Genomic DNA, 12,973 nt, shown 5'->3' with positions numbered 1-12,973 from the left:
TTCATCTTGGAAATCAACATGCAACTTCAGAGTAACAAAACCAGCATTTGAGACAGTTGCCACTAAAAGTTTACCACTACCAAAGTTACTTCAGGTAAGTACTAGGAAAAAGCAACTGAAGAAGAAAAGGGCTGATAGCCATGCCCAGAACAAATAAGGCATCAGTGGAGCTACAGAGAGAAAAAGGCACTTAAGTTTGTAAAAACTGAGAAACAAGGAGTGTTTTTAAATTCTTTGTTCTAGAGAGAGTGAATATTTGAGTGCCAGCTACCCTCCCCCAGCTTGGATCCAGGGCCATCAGCCACTCAACTTAGACAATCAAAATACCTAAATTGCAAACATTATATCTTACAACTGTATGATAAAACTGCATGCATGATTAAAGCGTATAACATTGCAAGTCTCTTGAAACACTCAGGCTAGAGGTACAATTTAAAATACTGTCACTGAGAGGAAAAACATCTTACTGATTACAGATACATTTTGCATCTCAGCCTCCAATCCCTACGGACATGGGAAGGGAAAATTTTAAATAATCACAACCATATTTAGAAAGGCTTCCCATTGCTAAGTGTACTAGATGAATACTTTCATTTTCTTTCCTCCTAACACATAACCCCAATACTTCAATCTTAAATGAAAAGATGTATTTTCAAAGGTCCCCAAGGCAAGTCAGCTAGAACACCAGCCCCAACTAGCTGAGATTTAGGGAAAACCATATTTGACACAGATCTTCCTCCTCAGCATGGATTTGCATTTTATTGATCCATTAATCTTTTATTACTGTTTACAGTTTTAATCAAGTACTGAATCCCTTAGTGGAAATAATTTGTGTTGTTTTAATGTTAAAACTCAAACCATTCAAGTTTAAAGTTTGCCTGGCACTGAATGATCCTGAGTAAACTCTGGCAGACATAACACATTGTTTCTACCCAAACAAAAATTCCAAATAAAGTGGCAGGCAAACTTAGTGCCTGCAAATCAAGATAAGCTGAGATGCCAAGAATTTAAGCATTTCCCACAACACTGAAGGGGTTAATTTTGCAAGCTAATTACCCCAGGTGGCAAGAGAAAAACAGAAATCTTCACAGTAGGTATTACTTGTTCTGACAGGAAGAAACAATGGAAGGGATCCCATGTCACTGGCAAAATTCCTTCTCTCACATGAACAGAAAACCACAGTCCTTCTCCAGAAACACAGTTGGCAGTAATCGAAATTTTCTTATTTAAGATTATGGATTAATTGTTCCCCAGTCTCACTTTTTACTTTTTCCACTTTCCCTGAATTTTTTGCCCTATCTCATGACCAGACATGTGTTATCACTTGGAAATTTCATGTGACATTCACATCATGGCACTGAATCACTGTGTGATCAAACATGTATGTGACTAAAGTCATCTGGCCGAGTGGCTTGACTGGAACTTTTCTTGTGTGCCCAGATGTGCACCCATTACACAGAAGGGTACAGCTGTGCTTCAGGCATGTGGCAGAGCATGGCCACTCCACCAAGTCCAAGCACTTCCATGAAAGACTGTATAGCATGACTTCACTGAAAGACAAGTGAGCTACAAGAGCAGGGGCTTTCTAGTCTACACCTGGCTGATACTTTCCTCACGTTCTTTTATCTACTGTGTATTACCTTTCCTTTCCCAAAGAGTAAACGCTGGCAAGTGCTAGTAGGGAGCCTCATGAAAACCTTATTCCCCAGTTCAAATGCCTGGTAACGTTATATGCCACAGGCTATGAGCAGTGTAATTGCTTCAGTACAGGAACTGTGCCTTTTTATGGATCCGAGGTTTGCTCAACACAAAGCAATTCTGATGTTTACAGGGCTTCTAGAGACTCCTGCAATATAATTACATTAACAACCTAGGAAATGCAGAGCAGAGGCAAGAATGATGAAAAGCACTATCCATCCATGCTTGCAAATGGGGCAATAAACTTAAAAGAACATGAATTTAATAAAACGGACAATTGTCCTTCAAACAGCAAACTAGGTGGCAGACTGCCCACACAATCAATTACTTGGCTTTGTAAAGAACTCCATCACTTGTAAGTCACAAGTCAGAAAATTTTCAAGCAATAAACACTGATTGAGCAAGTAACAAATTCGTACGCTCCTACACTACCTATATTCACAGCAGCTGACATTAAAGGCAAGAATTAATATATTAGCAGAGAGCAAATATAAAACTTAGCCATGGCAACCCCAGTATGCTGAAGGTAGATGTTTTGTCACTCTTCTCTGCACAAGTTAAAACATTCTAAAACACCTGAGGCTTCTAAAATATAAAACAGTGAATTACAACCAGGCTTTGCCATTACTACTAGTTTCAGGTCCTCTTTGCTACATGTATACGAGACTGTCACATGGACTCTTCAGTACCTTTACATCATTCAAGGCACTGTTTCACTTGTAAAAAAAAAATCTGGACATCTTGCTCACAAGTAAAACAGAGAGAGATTTGGAACAGTATAAAGACAGTCATGTACAGACAACTACTTTTTCATGCAAATAAAGCAACACACAAATCCACTGGTTTCAGAGGAAGACAAGCTCTCTTTCTCCATTCAATTCATTCTTTTCAGCTTCCAGCACTTGAAACATTTTTTGGAAAAAGCTTTATGAATCAAGTCTAGTTCTCAAGGTCTTAACAATGACATTTAGACATTTAATTAGCCAGCCATCACTTGGACTGGCATCTAAACCTTTTGTCAGAGACCTAATTCCATGCCAATTCAAACATCCCATTAGTCTTATATTAACTAACAAGAAGTCTCATAATATTCTGGCTACTTGATTGCACTGGAATGCATTAACGCAACAGTGGCATGAATCTAACTGAATGCAAGGACACAAATTTACAGTTTACACACGTTAAACTAGCAAGCATATTTTAAGACAAAAATATGAATAACCACATTCGTGTATGAACTGGTACTCAGGCATACTCTGTGCTTCCTGGTAGCCTGGATGCAATTATACTAAGATCCAAGTGGGGGGAAAAAAAAAAAAAAGGATGTGATCGAATTAAAACTGTTTCATTGATTCCAAGCTGAGTCCTGATCTTAAACCTTTCTGGAGCTCATTCTGAACCATATTTAGAGACTTACACATGTGAACTAAGTACCATTATTCTACATTGACATTTCTACCCTCAGTCTATACAGAATTTTTAAAAAGTCATGAACGTATGTAACAATACATATAAACAAATAAGCTATATTTGGAACCAAAGAAGAAAAATCACATGAGCTAATGCCCTTTTTCAGCTTGTATTTCTAATTTAGATCTGTGGTTTTCCCTGAAATAACAACAAAACCCAAAATGTAGAAAAATGCTAGAGCAAATGGCAGGAACTCTGTGGGTGTTTTGCCTGCTTTTGCGGAAACAAGAATTTTACAGAAGTTTGAGTCACCACTCCACTAGACTGGGCTAAAATTAGAGTCCTATACAATGAAAGGCTTGCAGTTGAACAATTTGAATACCAGCAAACAAAACCCCAATAGAGTCATTCTGCTGAAATAGAGGGGAGGAGCAAGACTAGTACCACGAAAGATTAAAGAAATAGATATATAAGGCAATTGGGAAGTGTTCAGAGTTGTGCTTAATCCTGGTATTGGTAAAGTCTGTATATGAAATTTTTGTTACATTGTGTTATAAAAAAAAATCACTTTTGCTTTCTGCTAAAAAGCAACAGTGTGGAAGGAATATGGTCATATATTAGATTCTGCTAACCTTGGAATCTCATGTATCTCAGCGTTGCCTGCTGACGCTGTCTTCTCGGCAGCAATAAGTGCCAATTATAGTGTCAAGGTTACTGGCACCAAAGCTTTTACTCCAAAACTGCTGACAAGGAGGCTTTTGATGCCAAAAGTAAGTAAATAAGTAAATTCTAACATAATCAGCATTTTTTTTTCGGTTGGTCTAGATCCTCATGTATAGCACCTGCTGACAGCCAACAATTTTACCCAAACTTCATTCCACAACCAAGGCTTTAATGACTAATACAGAGTAATCAAGGAGACTTTACATGAGCCCTTGGATCACAACTTCTACGGGAAACAGCTTGGAAAGAGTAGAGATCTTGAATGTAGATCTCTCTGAGGAGAAAATACAGACGTTGCAAACAATCTTAGACAAGACAGGCATTTAACTCCAGAAATCCCATTGTTCAAGGCATGTACATTGTTTCCTTTGTGGAATGTCTAATTCAAATACCCAAATCTTTTTTTTTTCACCCCACTAAAAAGCACAGGTGAATTCTAAAAAAGAAAAAGAACAATCAACAAAACAAAACCCACTGAGAAAAACAAACCCATACAAAAAAAGAAGTTCTGGGTTCAAAACAACTTCAGTTGTGTATCCCTTCTCCTACAGTAAAAGAACCACAGCTACTTAGCCCTTTATGACCTATATGCTTTGCAAATCATTAATGGGAATTTTCTACTCGAAGAACTCCTAAACATGAGGAAGAGACAATCCTTCCTTGGGGCAAGCATTATGGGCACTGGAAGGACACTAGAGCAGGACTGAAAATACAAACTTCTCTTTCAGAATGGAAGATGACTTCTCTGTCATGAAAGTGAAGAGCCTACCTATTTGAAGCTTTTACAGAATAGCAAAATGATAAAATGGCCAGCATTTTCACTGAAATAAGCAGGTTGCAACATGATACTAAAATTTCAAACCAGGCACTAGATCGGCTACAGAAAAGGGTTTTTTTACTAAGTAGGCAAGAGTAGTGTGAAGCTCACCCACTTTCTTAGGCTCTTACAAGTCATTAAGCAGACTTCCGACAATGTTTCAAAGCTTTGGGAACTAGAAGCCAGCATTTAACTGCATGAAAAAGTTCACAAATGAAGGCATGTTAAATTGCTGGTCTTAAGAGCAAGCTTCTAGAATTCCAGAGTTTAACTACACTGCATTTAATTTTTACTGAATAGTAAAGACCAACGTGACCAACTACCAAGACCAATACGAGTACCAAAAGACTTTGCAATAAGAAAAAGTATTTTCAATTATATTTTCAAAATGCATCCGATATCAGGATGATGTTTTGAAAAGAAGTAACCACTGAAAAACAATATTTAATCTGAGTAGCACAAATGAAGACAAATAGACAGTAGCAGTATTACCCTAAGATGTCAGCAACTTGAGGCAAAGTGGAGGTTCTTCGCAAGACTGACATCTGAATTTAATCCTGTAAAGACAGCACTACTATGACCTGCCTCCAAGACGAACAACTGAGGAACTCAGTATTTTTATTCAGACACTGTACACACAAAATACAACTTAGTAAGATTATGAACTTGTTTGATCAAACTACTCCATTTTCAAAAGGAATGTCTTGTTTCACAGTTTGATTAATCTTAGACTATTCCAAAGGATGTTATACATACACAAAGCAACGGAGGTAACTCTTACTGACTGAAGTAGCAATTAAGACTGCCACAGTTAAAAAAAAAAAACTGTTGCACTTTCTAACATCCTCTTTTCCAGATGGTTCAAGCCAGCAAGGAATGGATTGCATTATTAAAATAAATCAAAGATAAATTATGCATTTTTTACTCTAGATTTTTTTAAATATAGAAACATTTTAAATGTTTAAATTATCAATGATAATTGAATGCTTCACTGTTTCCATTATCATTCAAATAAAAACAAAAACTGTTGCTATATCACACTATTAGAAGAAACTTTGACCATTAAAGCATCTATTAGAATAACAAGTAGCACGACTGCTTCTTGTAAAACATGAACGTATCTGCTCAAATTCTTATACCACAGCCCCTTGAAAAGCTTAATTCCTAGAGTTACGACATTCCAGGACAGTACTGTTACCATATCTGAAATAACACTTCTAAAAATTAGGAACTGAAAGAGTCTAACCTCCGAACTACTAATTTCCAGTGCCAGTAAGTAGGTATCAACATGGTAAATTTCCTTCCCAAGACATCCTTCATATGCTCTCAAACATATCCAAAGAAAGGTACATTAATGCTAACTACACAGTAGGACTTCCTACAATGTCTGTTTAACATACAAGTAGTTTGTACATAAAAAATAGTACATATTATCTATGAAGTGCCAGGGAAGTGGTTGAGTCACCATCCCTGGAGGTACTGAAAAGATGTGTAGATGTGGTGCGTAGGGACATGGTTTAGTGGTGGACTTGGCAGTGCTAAGTTCACTGGATGATCTTAAAGGTCTTTTCCAAACAAAACAATTCTATGGTTCTATAAAAAAAGATCATCCTATTCCTTAACAAAGAACCCATACACATGTGAAAAGAGCTATTTCATGTGTAGTCCTCCTGTAACAGCATTTATTACTGCTTCTTAATGGACTGTGTAAGTTTGATCTTCAGGTCTATGCTGCAAGGAATAACTAAACCTTCCCCTGCTCCTCCCCTCAAACAAAAGCACTGAAATACAGGTACAGCTATATCTTCACCTCAATTTTAACTTGCTCTGCAGCACACTCCTTTGCTTCTCCTAATTACAACTCTCTTACCATCAACACCTTTTCTTATATTCTCCTCCAAATGCAAGCATAACTGGCATGAAAAGCAACATTAATCACATCAAACTCCACAAGCTTGGCAAATCAATCATTTCCGAGAACGGAGATCAGCTGCAAGATAAGACATTGTAAGCAAGAACTTTATACCCACAGTGCAGTAACAGCTACCTATCACAAACAGGAGAACCATCGTTATAATTACTGAACTGTAGAGAAGAAAGAACTCTTATCAACAGTATCCTAGCAAGGAAGGCCACAAATTTATTACGAAGACTAGTCATGAAAGGCTATTCATTATAAAAACCCAAAACAAGAAACACTTTTCACAACAACAAAAATCTCTGCACACTACATGCCATTTCTTTGGTTTTATTAACGCCCCTCAATTTCTAGGAAATAATTACAGCCACATTACATAAAAATACTAGGTTGGACAGACTCCTTCTAAAAATTCTGATGTAGTAACACTTTGCTTCTATCACTCTGAAGATTAGTCTGTTTCTCCAAGGATAACACAAGTGGCAACATGGATTCAGATCTGTTCTACTGTAGATACCTCAATATAAAGTCTGTGACCAAAGATGTTCACAAGACTTTTGTCCAAAAAAAAAAATCTTGCAAAGACAACCTGATAGGTAATTTCCTCTAAAGCTACAGGGACACATTTAATATTACAGTACTTTTGATTTTCACCACCATGTTTGAACCTCATTTCTTAGTTATATAACCAGAGCCTCCATCTACATCATATTTTTATTCACACTAATACTTACCTTTCCATATTCCCAAAAATCAGTTAAGAAAGATACACCTGTATAACAAAAACAAACAAACAAACAAAACCCAACCAAAAACAACAACAACAAAACCCAATAATTAAACAACCCAACAAATCACACATCAGGAGACAAACCAAAATAAGGAGCAGGAATCCACTTCAGCATACACAGTGACATCTGCATGTTCTATCCTCACATGCTTACTCAGGCATTCAAATAATTTTATTAGACACCCCACTACCTAAACATGGAGTTTGCAATCCAAATGCAAACTCCAGCAAAGCCTGTAACAAAACAAGCCAGAGGGGGCTTGAGGGAAACGTTTCCCGTTGATCAACTGAATTTCAATGTATAGTGTATAAAAAAAGTGGAAATCTTACTCCAAGAAATAGCAGCAAAGCACAACCAAGTCATAAAACTCAATATATGACTCAATTAGCATAAAGTGAAAGAACAATGAGACAAAGTAGGCATGTTTGAGTAATATAACTAAATTTGTGTATAAAATGTGTGCTAAATTGGAATTTTTAACACTATTATATCAGAAAAATTATTGCTTAGTTCTAAAGGGATTCTTAGCTGAAGCCCTTTAAACAGAAGAACAGCAGCAATGTGAGATCTCCATAGCAGGGGTTTCAGAGAGGAGAAAAAGCTCATGTGATCCTGAGAACCTTTTTCCATTAATAAAGGGAGAGCCAACTCACACAATTTATGCTTTCATGATTTCTTTGCACTCTTGTCACACAACAATGAGAAGTCCTAGTTTCCTTCCAGTTCCCTCCACATGCCAATTACTACAAAAAGGCCAATCTACTAACAGCCAAATTCAGTTTTGTGAAACCCAGCACCTTTCAGAATCTCTTTAAAGCAACCAACACTCATGCATTAACTGCACAAATAACAAGGCTTTTTATTGATATCTGATTTCCAGAAAAAATACACAATTTCCACTCAAAGAATTTAATCTATGCATGAAAAGCTAAGCCTTAAGTGATGTCTTACTGTGTCACCAGAGTTCTCTTACAAGATAAGAATAAAAAGTTCGTATCTTCAAAAAAAATTACAGCATTAAGAGAGGTATCATTATGCTATTTCACACAAGCCTAAATTCTTTTTGTTTTGAACTACAAAGCATACATGAGTAAGGTCTCTTCTTCGATTAGAGATTAATATTCTATCCATTTGTGGTTGCAACCCTAAAAATGCACCCCTGAAGAATAACACCACGCTTATGAAAGACACCTCAAAATGCTATTGATGCTCAAACTTCAATGTTTTAGTTACCATTTCCATAGAGAAATCAAACTACTTGTGCTCTAATACAACTGTATTTACTAATTCAAAAGATATTCTTGTCTACCGAATTTAATTTCTCACCTGCTGAAAATCCACGTGGAAGTAATGGCAAAATGAATTCTCTCTGATCTCAAAAAGCATTCATGTTTTTAAAATTTCTCATTTCCATTAGTGATGACTAACATTAAAGCAATCATCCTCTAATAAAGACACAAATGAAGATACTCAGGGAACCCAATCAATCTTTGGCAGTCAATTCAAATTAGCATATACTAGCCTTGTGACCATGACCAGCAAGCAGTATCAGAGGTACTGTTATAACAACACATGGAGATAACAAAACCAAACATGTATTATTCTTTTGAACCTTCTTGCCAGCTACCTACCTCTCCCATAACCTTCACTGAAACATACCATCCCTGCTGAATATAGGCCTCCGATATTCTGAGCAAATGCTTACTGCCTAGTAGTTTTATCGTCCAGCTACAATTGATGCACCCAGATGCCAACTTTCAACTAAAATTGAATGGCAATCACTCAACAACCCAAGTTCTACAACAGCACAGCATGAGTTGCCATATCACAGGTTATTTTAACACTATTTTAACAAAGTCATACTTGTAGTCATAATTCAAATTGATTAGGATCAAAATCCCAACAGTGTGGGGTATTAAATGTCAAAACTTTAGAAGTTGGGTAAGTGAAACTGGAGGACTTAAAGCTAAGACTATACAGTAAAAGTGGTTTTGCTTTGCTAATGCTGTTAATAAGTGGATGATGAAAATAATATGAAGATGAACAGCAAACAACTAGAAGATCCATTTAAAGATCAGTTACAACTACTGGATTCCACTTCCCAGCTGAGTCCATGTACACTCCTTTAGTACAGCCATACTGCATTTTTAAACTTACAATGAAGACTTCATTGAAAACTTGGCTCATAAAATAATCCTGATATACTGTTTTTTCTTTTAACATTCATAACATTTATACTCTCATTAAAACATGAAAAGTTAGCAGTGTATGTTTTATTCACCAAGCTGGTTACCTACATAACTTCAGTACATTAAATCATTGCTTATTCCATCACTATCATATGAGTTACTAAAAATCATACTGTGAAAAAATGGTAACTTGATACAAAGAAAAAGACGCATTGCTTTCTACTGTCCAAATCAAGACAACTCAAAGGAGAATATACGAGGCACAACAACAACAAAAAAAACCAGATTCCTACACTGAGTTTCAGATAGTGTGAGAGGTCACAGAATTAATGGATTTCTACTGTATAATGCTATGAAACAACTTCTACAGCATAGTTTGACAGTGGAAACAAGATGCACACTATCCTACATCAGTACTATGCTTTCACGTGCCACTCATGATATTTCAGAACAAGTTGCTACCATAAAATATTTCCAAAAGCATATATATAATACCTGTGCAACTAATTCTGTTTATTGCTACTGAGCTGCTTAAAACAAACAAGAAAAGTAAACTTCTCTAAAACAATCCAAACTATTTTGCTTTTACTCAAAGAATTTTCAAAGTCTAGCCAAAATAAAGTTAGCCAAATCAAAATTTTCTTTCTTGATCATTACAGGATTAAGGAAGTTTTATTGTTAACCATGCTATTGAGTTTCAAATACAATCATAGAGGAATATAACTCCCTTACACTAGAGATTATCTAGATATAATAAGATTCTAGAAATAATCTAGAAGTCTTCACTGAAAGTAATAAGTAATATATACACACAAATATATAAGTTTTTGAAAGAATACACAAGGTACTGTAAATACAAAATGCAGGTGTTTGTTGGGGCCCAAAGCTATAAGTTTAGCACTAGTACAGATCAAAAATAGATATCAAAAGATATCAAAAAAGATACTACAGAGTATCAGAAACTTTCTGCATACAGTGGCACAGCACATTGTTGATAGTATTCATTGGACATTCTAAAGAAACTGTAGTGATGTCAGTTACTCAACGAACACTTTGTGCAACACATGCCTAGGTATCAAAAGCTGACATGCTTGAGCATGTATTTCATTGCATGGAAATAAGACACATGGTAAGACATGTTCTTACACTCAGTGTGTTTCCCATTGCATTATTTTGAAATAAAAAAAAAATTTTATCAACTGCATCACCATTTGGATTTCCAGAGTTTGGTGTTTTTTCCCTTTATACCCCTAAGTATAAATACCTTTTACTTAATAATTTTTTTTTTTTTTTTGAAACCTAAAGCATCCAAGGACAGCAAGTACTTGCAAGGTCTTCCTCACTGGCAGAACTAGTCTAGAAATAGTCGTCACCATAACTAAAGGAAGTTGAAGGTGAAGCATAACAATGATCTCATGACATTCACTTTAAGACTAATACTTCTTGAGTGTTTAGGATTGGATGAACCCATCTGGCATATAATTTTTTTCAAACCCAGTTGAAAAATATAAGATTACAGCACCTAAACAGGAAAAACGTTCAGTTTCTCTGCACTTCAATTATTCCGTTTCTCTGCATTTCAATTAGTGATCTAATCTTACTTAACTCTTGCCATAGCCTTAACTTACCAAAATGTTAGCAGTACTCCTGAAGCAAAGCTTTCAAATCAGTGCTTCTCCACTACTACATAAAAAAATCTCCTCTTGTTCAATCAGTAGCTGGTAGACGCAAGTACATGAAAACAGTTTCTGCAGAACCTTATTTTCTTTTTCAGAAAGTTAAAAGTTTCTACGACAGCTTTACCCAAGGGCTTGTCTTCCCAGTTTTACAGGCCACTACCATCATATTGTTTATAGTTGGGGGGGGAAGGACAACAACAAACAAGTCAGTTATATAGTTTAGTACACTCACATCTTCACTTCTCCATTACTTTGCAGTTACACAATGAAGCTGACATTTACAGAAATCTGAACTATTTTATTTTACGTTCAATCACTTCTGAAGCTACAAATGGCCGCTGAGGCTAGAATGACTTCAGAAACGGAGGCTGTAGTCACAGACACCTGTACAGATGCACCCCTCATTACAAGACGACAGAGAGGACACATAACAGAAAAAATAAGCCCTACTAATACTGTGTTTTGAAGTCAAAGACTCATCTAACAGTTAGAGGAAGGTTTTTGCACATCAAGGACTTTAAGTGTCTTTTCCTAGAAGACAGCAGCTGAGCTCTTGCTAACACCTAGTTGCTGGGCCTTGACTCTGTTGCCTTCATATTCCAGTGGTATTTTAGCTGTCGAGTATCCGAACACTTCCTGGCAGATTTGGAAGAACAAAACCGCTAAATGAAGTCAAATCGCAGTATGCTACCACAAAAAACAAAAACAAAACAAAACAAAAAAAAAAAAAACAAAAAACAAAACCCAAAGAAAAAGCCACTACTGGCTTTAAGCAGCACCCCTTAGGCCGGGCTCTCTCCGTCCCGGGGGCAGCACCGGCGGGGCTCAGCCCTTGCCCCGGGCGCCGGGGACGCGGGGCAGGGGCGGGCGCCCGCAGCGAGGTGCCCACAAGCCCCGGCCGGCCGCCCGGCTCAGACCGGCCCGCCGGGGCTGCCGCTAGCGGGGGCCGCCGGCGGAGGCGGGGGCGAAGGGCCCGGTGGAGCGGGCAGGGTGCACTCACCTGTCCGCCTTGCTCTCCCCGCCCGGCAGCGCCGCCGCGACACCTCTGGCGCCTCCCGCCGCTGCCGCCGCCGGCGCGGACCCGCGGAGCCGAGAGCGGCGCCTCCTCCCCGGGGCGGCGTGCAGGGGCCGCCGGCGGGCGCGCATACGGGGGCGGCCGCTCCCCCTCCTCACCGGCGAGGGCCGGTCCCTGCCCCGTCTCCCCAGCTCCTCATCCCCGCGGCGGGCTCCGGGGCGGCCCCGGCCTCCTCCCCAGCTCCTGCGCGGGCCCGGCCCCCGCCCGGCAGCCGCCTCCCTCCGGCGCACCTCGGCCGCGGCGCCGGGGCCCCCTCCCCGCCAGCCCGGCTGCCCAGCCGCCCCCCTCACTCGCTTCCCCGGGCCGATCTCCCCGCCGCCATCTTGCCCGAGGCGAGAGGCGAGCGCGCAGGCGCGGCCCGGCCGCTGCGGCGGCGGCGCGCACGCGCGAAGGTGGGGGCCGCTCCGCCCCCCTCCCTGCGGCGCGCACCTGCCGCGGGGGGCGGGGCCGCGGCCGGGAGGGGCCGCCGGGCGGCGGGGCCGGGCCGCCGTTACCGGTCGCTCGCCGCCGTCGGGGCCGCCCGCCGCCGCCGAGGCCTCGGCTGCGGCGCCGGGGTCCTTCCCCCTTTCTCTGTGTGCTTATTGGGACCTCGCCCGGCAGCCAGCGAGGCACTTTCCCCCCGCAGAAGATCCATCCTCCCGCTCAGCCTGTGTTTGTCCACGCGCTCAGTGAG

General features: G+C 39.7%; 1 protein-coding gene across 5 annotated transcripts in view; it reads right to left on the bottom strand.

Annotated features, from left to right (window-relative positions):
• The window catches only part of APC (APC regulator of WNT signaling pathway), a 97,340-nt gene extending 84,727 nt beyond the window's left edge, over positions 1-12,613 (bottom strand). For 4 of the 5 annotated variants that reach the window (XM_082336324.1, XM_082336327.1, XM_082336328.1 and 1 more), the window contains exon 1: positions 12,226-12,283. The gene's annotated coding sequence lies outside the window, so the exon portion shown is untranslated. Of the gene's footprint in view, positions 1-12,225; positions 12,284-12,590 lie in introns of those variants that run through there. The other variant, XM_082336326.1, reaches the window with a different exon arrangement.
• Between the last annotated feature and the right edge of the window lie 360 nt (positions 12,614-12,973).

This window comes from Platalea leucorodia (assembly GCF_965183815.1).
Source record: "Platalea leucorodia genome assembly, chromosome: Z".
In the NCBI taxonomy this organism is placed as follows: Eukaryota; Metazoa; Chordata; class Aves; order Pelecaniformes; family Threskiornithidae; genus Platalea; species Platalea leucorodia.
This window is presented reverse-complemented; position numbering and strand designations above follow the sequence as displayed.